Raw genomic sequence first — 10,119 nt, forward strand, 5'->3', positions numbered from 1 at the left:
ACTTCCATAAATTCCCTCTGTTTGGGTTCCCAGTAGAAATGAGAATGTCTATTGAAAGAGAGCAGGCAGGAATAGCTCAGTGGAACAATGATAAGAACAGATTTAAGCCCCATCTCTTTACTTAACAACCAAGTTTTGTAAAGAAATCCAAACTCTCAGAACATTGGTTTCCTAGCTTTTTGTTTTTTTTTTTACAGAGAATGAAACATACCTCTGGGTAAAGCTTTACCAATAGATTTTTTATTGGTTCATTTCCTGAAATACTCATGAAATTGATGAAATAGTAAAAAAACCCAAAACTTTGCTAGTAGTGACCACACAATGAAAAAGATCGAAGTCCATGCTCTAAACCAGGGTCAGCAAACTTTTGAGGTGGAAGAACCGAGTCTGTCCCTCACAACAATGTAAAAATTATTCAGGAGCCATAAACATATTTTATATAAAAATGAAATGGCCAATATCTGAATAATACCCCTTAAAATTATTCAATTTTATTTCAGAGCCATGTGTATGTACTAACAGAGTGACGTATGCCTCCAGAACTTCAGTTTCCCAATCCCTGCAATCGACCTTAAAAACAACAACAAGGAAAAGAAATCAAATAGTCTGTCAAAATGTAGGAGATTTTCTAACTCTGCCTGCATTCCCGGAATAGAATGAGGCATCCTAGAAGGCATGCCTGGGTCAGGGGGTGAGAGCAGAGGGAGCTGATGGGTGGGGGAGGGTGCAGTCAAATGCTTATCAATGTTTCCCAGTGTGAAGAAGCTGTGACCCGAGGAACTTAATAGAATACTCTCCCTGGCAACGAAACACAAGCTATTTTGGGAGAGGTAGAACCATCAAGGTCTCAGAATTATTTTTCTAGGTCCTTGAGTTTTATAGGCTTAATATCCAAAGTGCACCTTAATGCTTAAAAGGTATTGACGTTATAGATTGTTGCAGATGCAGTTGGGTTAAACTTTAGCACCCTATCATGATCCACTTACATTTGTTCTCGTTTTTGATACTTTCTCCTTTCTTTTCAATTGAGGTGTTTTATATGTTTTACTTTGTTTGTTGTTGTTGTTGTTGTTGTCATTGGTTATTTTTTAAATTTTTAAATATTTTCCTGTATATGAAATCCAAGAGACAGCGACAACAATTGGATTAATGGTTCTTTGGGGATATGGCATTGGAAGTTGGGAGGAAATGGGGAGCTAATAACTATAAGTAAACGATTGAAAAAATGTTCTAAAATTGACTGTGGTGATGATAGTACAAATCTTCTTAATGTGATTGAATTGTCTGATATGTGAATTATATGCCATTAAATTTTGGGAAAAATAATAATTAAAAAGTAAGTTATTGACACACACCTTCACATAAGGGGTATAAGTCTAGGCATTTAAGGAGCAACGGTGAGAACGGGATATCGAGGCAAAGACGGACACACAGCACCAAGTCTGTATTCAACATCTTCTACAAACCATTCTCTTCTGGCCCACCTCACCCATAATATGCTTTTTATACATATGAAAAATGTGTGGAAGTAATTCTCAGACTCAAGTGCTTGCTCATAAGAGAGACAAATAGTTTTCAGAAATGGGGGCAATAAGGGGAAAGAAAACTCAATCCCTGCCTCCCCCCACACACTGTTTTTCCCTTTTAACTTTGTATAAGAGTTACAGAAAAAGTGCACATGACTGGTATAAGAAGTCTATAAAAGCATTGCAATACTGAAAATGTGCTAAAACAGTTAAAAGACAAATACTTTAGTAATGCGATAGAGTTTATATAAGACAGAGGAAGAAACCTGGTGCAGAGAAAACATAACTCATAACATTTCTTGAGGAGTAGTTCAATCTATGGGGCGGGGTGGTGATGGTGGATACTAATTAGCACAAGATTTGTTCAAGAACTCAAAGTGGAGAAAATAAAACAATGGGACAGGGTGAAAGGGGTATTGAAGATTTTAGGAAACAAATTGAGAAGCAAAACACAATGGTAAAACTAATGTATTAAAGAGCCTCAGCTACATGTAAATTAACTTGTATCAGAAAAGGAAATTTGGGTAATCCTATGAATAAGGAGCAAAATACTCAAGAGACTTCGAAGTTAGAAGGCAGCTCTTAAGAGTGCTTTCCCCACCTCTTCTTTTGCCATCACATGGTGAGAATCTGCCTCACAACCGGCCCCAGAAACCAGAGAGACCACAAAGGAGATCACTGCAGCCCTGATTTCAACTGGACTTTGTAGAGCCCCGAATAATCAATTCTCCCTTTTTGCACAAGACAGTTTTATCTCGCTTTCATGCACTTCAAAGCAGCAGTCTTAATCAAATGCTTACAGGTGAATGGTCTAAGTGAACATTTTAAACATTCGCTGTCCTATTTCCTCAATGGTAAAGGTGCTCCTTAAACACAGGAATGGAGTACCTTCTGCTCGCTTACTTTGGACATGTTATCAGGAAAATTAGTTGCTAAAGAGAACATCATGGTTGGTATGGAGAACAAGAAACCCACAATGACATGGAGTGACACAATGGCGGACACAATGGACCCCTGTATAGCATCAATCAGTAAGATGGACCGGGCTTTGCAAGCTTTACTTCTGGGAGCCCTGCTGGTGGAGTGGTTATGCTGGGCTGTGATCAGCGTGGAGAGCAGTTAGATACCGCTAGCAACTCCGTGGGATTAAAAGCTAAGCTTTCTACTCCCATAAACCGTTACAGTCTCAGAAATCCACAGGGAGGGTCACTATGAGTCAGCACTGACTATACAGAAGTGTTTAGTTTGGGGTTCAGAGCTCTGTTGTACATCATTCTGTTCTGGCTGCCTCAAGTTCTGTTGCCATGAATCAGAGTTGACTTGGCTCTTAGCAATAAAAATGTGAGGATATTTATGTTTACTTCTCAAGTTTGTTGTGCAGCTTGTTTGCAGTAGGACATGTGTGATACCTTATGCAGTGTCTGGCACATTAGAAGTGATGTCGATGGAAATTAACTTTTAGTTAAGAGTGAATTCCACCATCATATTCTACCGAGAGTGAAGATAGAAATTAACCCAATGATACTCGATCCTGAAAGACTGATTGATTGATTCTTAGATAGCCCTATGCCTACTACTTACTTGTCCATTTATCACACAGTGGTAGCTTGTATGTGATTGTCATGCTACAAGCTATGCCACTGATATTTTTAATATCAGCAGGCTGATCCATGATGCATAGTCTTCAGTGGAGCTTCCAGGAGAGGCCATACTATAAAAGAGGAATCGATAATGCACTGGTGAGGGATTAATAACTGACAATTTTATGAATGGCAGTTGAACATTGATTCATATGGTGCATTAATAAGGGCCCCTCAGATTGGAAAGGCCCTCAGAAATGGGAAGAACAGCACCCTCAAAGCAGCGTTGATCTTGAGGCAGACAGAGCAACGTTTTCAGGTCCTTCAGCCTCTGGTGGGGCAAGATTCAAAAGAAGAGGAAACAGCTGAAAATAGCCATTAATAATCAGAGTATGCAATGTACAAACAACGAATTGTGGAAAATTAGAGGCAATTAAAAATGAGATGGAACACATAAAGATAGGTATTTTAGGCATTAGTGAACTGAAGTGTATTGGGTGAAGCCAGTTAGAGTCAGATAATCATGTTTTACTAAGTCATTAATGAAAACTTCGAATGCAATCATATCATATTCATCATCAAAAATAGCACTCCAAGCTCTATCATGAAGTACACTACTATCTGTGATTGGACAATATCTATGTACCTGCAAGGAAGTCCAGTTCATAAAAACTATTATTTAAATTTTACAGCAGTCACTAAAGCCAATGATGAAAAAAATAAAATATGCTACCAACTCCTTCCATCTAAAATTAATAAAACATGTAATCAAGATGTATTAATAATTACTGGTGATTGGACTGCAAATGTTGAAAACAAGAGGAAGGATCATTAGTTGGAAAATGTGGCCTTAGTGATAGAAATGAAGCTGGAAATACATGACAGGATTTTGTAAGATCAACAACTTACTCCTTGCAAACACCTTTTTTTCAACAACAGAGACAATATAGCTATGTACTTAGAAAGCACCACATGGAATACAAAGGAATCAAATGGACTACATTTGTAGGCAGAGATGACAAGGGCAAATGCTGACTGTAATAGAGAACAAGTTACTCACATAAATTCAAGTTTAAGGGGAAGAAAAAATTTTAAATATAAAAGAATCAAAATATAACCTTGAGTATATTCCAGCTGAATTCAGAGGCAATCTCAAGAAAAAAAAAGTGATGCAATGACTACTAATGACAAAATATCAGACAAGTTTTGGGATAATATTAAGAGTATCCTATATGAAGGGGGGAAAGGCCCCTAAAAAAGACAAGGGAGAAATTTAAAAAAACGGTGTATATCTGAAGAAACCGGTTTTCAAATGTCGAGAATCTAGATGGTTGGAACAAATGGCGACGCCAAAGAGCTGAGCAAGATTTCAAAGGTCAGCTCTGTAATGAAGTGTGCAAAGAATTGGAGTTAGAAATAAGCAAAAGGAAGAACATACTCAGCACTTTTCAAGCTGAAAGAACTTAAGAACAAGTCAAACCTGAAGTTAAAATATTGAAGCATTATATGGGCAAAATATTGAATTATGTAGGAAGCATCAAAAGAAGATGGAAGAAATAGAGTTAATATGTTAAAATGAATTGGTCACCATTCAAGTGTTTCAAGAGGTAGCATACGATCAAGAACTGATGGAATTCAAGGGAGAAATCCAAGCTGTACTGAAGGCATTATGGGAAAACAATGCTCCAGGAATTGACAGAAGACCAATAGAAGTAGTTCAACAAACTTGTATCACTGGAAGCACTATGAGTCTTTGCCAAGAAATTTGGAGGACAGCTATCCGGCCAACCAATGAAAGAGATCCATATTTGTGGTCATTCCAAAGAAAGGTGAGCCAACAAAATGTGAACATTATAAAAAAATATCATTATTATCATATACAAGTAGAATATTGTTGAAAATAATTCAAAACTATTTGTAGTGTATATTGACAGGGCGCTGCCAGAAATTCAAAACAGTTACTGACATCAGATGAATCTTAGCTGATAGGAAAGAATACAAGAAGGATATTTACTTGTGTTTTATTTGTTACGTGAAGGTTCTCAGCTGTGTGTATCATAATGGACCATGGATAAACATTGCAAAGAAAGAAAAGCTCCTAACTTTTTGTTGTGTTCTAGTAGGACCTGTACATAGAACAAAAGACAGTTATTCGAGCACAAGGAGATACAGCATGGTTTAGATTCCAATGTGGTTTGCTTCAGTATTATAGCCTTTTGTTATATGTATTCACTCTGCATGCTAAGCAAATAATCGAAGAAGCTGGGCTATATGGAGTAAATGAGTTATCAGTATTGGAGATAGGCAGAGGGCGAAACGTTTTGTGTTGAAAGGGTAACTATAAAAAAAAAAAAAAGAAGATAGAGTCTAGGGTCTTAAAGTCTTGAAGTTAAACAAGCGGCCATCTACCTGGGAAGCAACAAACCCTACATAGAAGCACACCAGCCTGTGAGATCATGAGGTGTTGACAGGGATAGTTCTCAGAAGTTCAAAATCAAGCAATCAAATTGACATGAAGGAGCATGGACAAAGTGGAGACCCCAAACCCACCTCTAAGACAATTGGACAGTCCCTCACAGAAGGGCCACATATCTAGGGAGCAGTATTGCACTGATGAAACACATAACTATCCTCTAGTTCTTTAATATTTCCTCCCCTTACTATTATGGTGTTTGTTTTACCTCAAGAATCTTGTTAGATTTGTGTATGTTCATTTGTATAATTCAGAGTGTTGGATGCATGAAAGCCAAGATAGATAACCCTTCAGAAACAGTAACAGGAGAAACGGGTACTCAAGAGAGGAGGGTCGGGAGGTGATAGCAATGATGACTATATAGCCCCACTTGAGGGGAGTGAATAACAGAATTGCAGGTGAATGGATACATTGGATAGTATATGGCAAATAATAATAATATGAGTTCCTGGGGTGGGGGGGTGGTGATAAAGTCGAGGTGATATCAGAGTTCAAGAAAATGTTTTGAAACTGATGGTGGTAGCTATTGTAAAATTATGCCTGATCTAACTGAATTATGGATTGTTATATTGGTAAAAGCTCCCAATAAAATGATTAATAAAACAATTTAAAAAGAAGAAAAGAAAGGGAGATGAGGCATTTATTGATGAAGATTGCAGCATTCAGTATAGGTTATAACTGGGGAAAAAACGAAAACAAAAATTCTCACAATAGAACTAATAGAGATCATCATGATGAATTGAGAAAAAAAGTAAAGTCAAAAATTTTATTTTATTTGGATACGCAATCAATGCACATGGAAAGAGTAGTCATGAGATTAAACAACTCATTTCTTTGAGCATATCTGCAGCACCAGGCCTGTTTAAAATGTTAGAGAGTAAAGATGTCACTCAGGGGGTATCTGAACCAAGCCATAGTATTTTCTGTCTCCTCATCTGCATGTGAAAACCTGTAAGGAAGACCAAAGGAGGACTGATGCATTTGAATTATGGTTTAAGTGAAGAATACTGAAAGTACCATGGGCTGCCAGAAGAACAAAAAAATATGTCTTGGAGGAAGGAGTGCCAAAATTTTCCTTAAAAGTGAGTGTGGCAAAATTTCTTCTTATGTACCATGACATGTTATCAAGAGAGACCAATCACTGGAATATAATTACCATGCCTGGTAATTATAATTAAATATTATTATAACAGTATAACTAAATGTACTATTAATTGTGTGTGTGTGTGTATATATATATTCTATAGGAAAAATATTGAATGATGCAGGAAGCATTAAAAGAAGAAAAAAATACACAGAGTCACTGTACCAAAAAAGAATCAGATGACATTCCACCAGTTTTGGAAATAGCATATGAGCAAGAACAAATGGTATTTGTTCAAGTTGTTTCAGGAAGAAGTTCAAGTTGCACTGAAAGCATTAGCCTAAAAAAAGGCTCTAGGAATTGATAGAATGCCAATTGAAATGTTTCAATTAGCTGATGAAGTACTGGAACCCCTCAGTAGTCTATGCCAGGAAACTTGGAAGCCAGCTACTTAACCTACTGATTAGAAGAGATCCATAGTTGTACCCATTCCAAAGAAATATGTCTTCACAGAATGCTCACATTATAGAAAAATATTAGTAATTTGATAGGCAAATGAAATTTTGCTGAAGATGATCCAACAAAGGTTATAGCAGTATATTGACAAGGAACTTCCAGAGGTTCCGTTAGGATTCAGAAAAGCACTTGATAATGTAAAGATTTCATTGCTGATGTCAGATAGGCCTTGGCTGAAAGAAGAGAATAACAGAAATGTTTACTTTTTAAAAAAATGACATAGTATACATGTATAAATCAGTGATTTTAATAATTCAACTTCATACACCAATTAGAAACCTTAATGATGAAGAAATTGAGGAATTATACAATGGACTTAAGTCTAAAATTGATCAAACTGGCAAGTGTATGCCTTGATAGTTATTAGTGATCAGAAAACAAAAGTTGGAAACAAACAAGAAACAGTAGCTGGAAATATGGACTTGGTGATAAAAACGATAGAATTTTGTAAAACCAATGACTTTTCATAGCAAATACCATTTTTCCACAACATAAAGGCAACTATACACATAAACTTCCCAAATTGGAATACACAGAAATAAAATTGACTCTATCTATGGGAAGATAGGATGGAGAAACTCAATATCGGCAGCTAAAACCAGACTAGGGGCAACTGTGCATTTGAATAGTGGTGCTGGAGAAGAATATTGAAAGTACCATGGACTACCAAAAGGACAAACTGATCTGCATTGGAATAAGTATGGCCAAATGCTCCTTAGAGGCAATGATGGCAGAAATGTGTCTTACATACTTTGTACACATTGTCAGGAGAGACTAGTCCCTGAGAAAGACCTCGTGTTTGATAAATTGGAGTGGCAGCGGAAAAGAAGAAGGCTGTTGATGAGATGGATTGACACAGTGGCTACATCAATGGGCTCAGGCATAGGAGCAATTGCGAGGATGGCCCAAGATTGTGCAGCATTTCCTTCTGTTTTGAATAGGGCCCCTATGGGTGGAAGCCAAGTCCATGGCACTTAGCAACAACAACAACCACATGACTATGTGCTCTGTCTGTTGCAGAAATGTGGCCTGTAATTGTTATGAGTATTTCCTTCTTGAATGTATGCATCAAATATTTTATTTATTTATAAAACATAAGAGGTAAATGGAGTTAGCGAGGGCTTGGTTGTAAATGTGTGAGTTCTATCATGTTAGCCAAAGTATAACTCTATAATTGTCTTCGTATAGAGATTTCACTTAAGGAGTGTGTGTGGTGCCACGTTGACAAGGGATGGTCTGTAATGGTCAGGTTTTGTGTCAACTTGGACGCTCAGTGGTTTGGGAGTTGACATCTACTAATCCCCGTGATGGGACCCATCACAACTGCATACTGAGATCTTAGGTGAGCAGTCAATCACTTGTAAAAATATTAGAATCAGTTCTAAGACTATTAAGGTAGGATTGTATCCTTCTTACTCAAGGCACAGTCCTGATGTAGTTGAAAAGAAGTTGCCTTGGGGTCATGGCCTACTGCCTACATATGTGGAAAAGCTTGCTTGCTGGATTTGGCCTGCCGATTCTGGGAGCCATCAGCAGCCTGCTATCTCATCTGCCATTAGACCTGCAGACCTTGAATTAATTCATCTCTCCAGTGACAATCTGATCTACCGACCTTGAATTAATCCTCTTCTGTAGCCACAGTTTGTGGTCTCCCTTACAATTTTAGATTCATCAGCTCCCAAAGCTATTTGAGTTAGAAGCCTCCAGCTTAGCATGTGGTTCTCATGGACTTGAAACTTATGTGATTTGACTTGGCCTGCTTCCACATCTGTCTGATCCATTGTCTTGATATGAATTTCTGTCTCTGTCTCTTTCTTCAAAATACCCAGCCCAAAACATCTTATTAAGTTTATGGGGTCATACATTATAATATTCATGTGTTACCAGTTTTGAGTCCCTGGGTAATGGCAAGGTTTAATGTGCTCAGAGGCTAATAAAACAGTTGGAGACCTGAATTTGTCGTAGGTACTTCAGAAACAAGTCCTAGTGATCTACTTTTGAAAACTCAGACATTCAAAACTATATGGTGCACAGACTTACCATTCTGACACACATGAATTGGATTCATGTGAAAACAAATCATTTGTAAGTCCTACTTCACAAAGGAACAGGGAATTAAGTAATTTTCTGAAGGCACAATCTCCTTAGTGGTGCAATCTGGATGCCTCTTACTTAAAGATATGTTCTTTTTCAGATCTCCATTCCATCAAAAATGCAGCTGTAAGACTTGATGCAGTAGGACATAGTCAGGACAGAGTCCTGAGTCAAGAATTGACATTATAGGAGTGAGGTACAAATTTCAGGAGCATAATGGAAAAATTCAAAGTGAGATATTATAGTATCATGATCTGTCTGGTGCACAGGTGGGTGAATGTCCCCTGTCCACCATCTCCAATGCAATGATGTGAGAACACCTAGAAGTCTTAGCACTTAGAAAAGAAGTTGAGGTGTGAGTCAAGATCCACCTGGTGATTTCGAATAATCTTCTGACAACGATAATTAAAATGTGCCGAAGGCAAGTATACCTTATTGAGAACATTTCTAAAGTTCATGAAATGTGACGCTTTTCTCTTGTGATATGTAGTCAATCATCTTAACAATAGAACAAGTTTCCATTATGCATCTCGAATGAAGAAGGAACAATAAAGAACCGAGGAAGGGGTGTTACTGGCTTGAAGACAGCTGCCACACTGAGCTGCGGGGGTGAGAAAGGTGCAGGTACAAACTTGTCAGTACAAAGGTGGGGGTGTCGAGGGAGAGGGTGGATGTCAAGGAGCGATCTAAGTCAGGAAACGAGACACAGAAAGAAAAAGGCCTATCCACAGGAACCGGTAAATGAAGAGGAACATATTTCACTTCTTAAATACCTACCATAGGCAGACAACTTTAGGAACTTTGAACATATTCTTGTAAATCTGAAAACACCCATGATGAAACTGT

The sequence above is a fragment of the Echinops telfairi genome, unplaced genomic scaffold (assembly GCF_000313985.2).
Source record: "Echinops telfairi isolate 266 unplaced genomic scaffold, ASM31398v2 ScPeMD7_5;HRSCAF=22, whole genome shotgun sequence".
Classification (NCBI taxonomy): Eukaryota; Metazoa; Chordata; class Mammalia; order Afrosoricida; family Tenrecidae; genus Echinops; species Echinops telfairi.